Raw genomic sequence first — 1174 nt, 5'->3', positions numbered from 1 at the left:
ATTGTAGATACACAGACTGCATCAGTATAATACGTGTTCTGCGTATTGTGCTTGCACAGAACAGCGTCTCCGAATACTGTGAAACTCCATTTTTTATAATATTAACGTAAGACTATTCACTCTTCAATATTAAAATAAAAAATCCAAAAAAATAAAATAAAATAAAATAAAAGTAGCCTCATTCAACTTTACTTACTTAAATGAGCAACTAATACCTAAGATATCACCTGTCTTTGTAGGAGAGAGATCTTAATAACTTTTCTAGAAAAAAAGAACTACTCTAAAAAGTGGTTATCGATTCTACTATTCAATGACACCTTCAGATATATTCAGAACCTAATCTATTAAAAATCTGCCTAAAACTTTTACTAAATTAAGTATCGGAGTCTCTTGTAGGTATCACCCGCCACCTTCTCACGAGAAACTTGGACAGCAGCACCTCGATACCATACCAGCACAAGTCGGATACTGCCTTAGAAAGAGTCTAAACCTCATGTTCAGGCCCAAATCACCATTTCAAGTAACTCTCGAAATAATTTCTATATTTGCTTTTAGTTTTTCTTGGTTACTAATTTTCTAATTTAATTTTGGGAACTATAAATCATGTTACTAACATACATGGATTGATCAGATGGTCACTTCACTCGTTCGTTTAAATAATCGTCAGAAATTTGAATTCTATCTTATATGTACAACAATTCATTGGCTAACACACTTCACTTGTTTGTTTAAACAAGTGTCGAAAATCTGAATTATATCTTATATATACAACAATTTATTAATTAACGGCAGACTTTTAAATAAAACTCAAATTCGCGACCGATTAGTTTTTAACATATTGAATTGAGAAATATCGTATCGAATAAATAAAAAAAGTTTATTGTAAGTATTCATCTAATTATGTATGCTACTTGTATTTGTTGAGTACCCATGGGTATTCTTTGATCATGTTTACAATAGAAAAATATGGTACAAATATAAATTATTTTTGAAATATCAACTCTTGAAGTTAAATTAATTATTTTAGCTTTTAATGAAACAAATTGGTGGCTTGAGAAGGAGTTGAATGTAATTTAAGTAAATATAATAGCCTTTTCTCTTTGGGATTGATAATTTTATAATCTAGTAGTTATGCATGGTAGAACAAATTTCCTTTTTTTTTTTTTTCCTCATT

This window comes from Arachis ipaensis, chromosome B06 (genome assembly GCF_000816755.2).
Source record: "Arachis ipaensis cultivar K30076 chromosome B06, Araip1.1, whole genome shotgun sequence".
NCBI classification, from domain to species: domain Eukaryota; kingdom Viridiplantae; phylum Streptophyta; class Magnoliopsida; order Fabales; family Fabaceae; genus Arachis; species Arachis ipaensis.
This window is presented reverse-complemented; position numbering follows the sequence as displayed.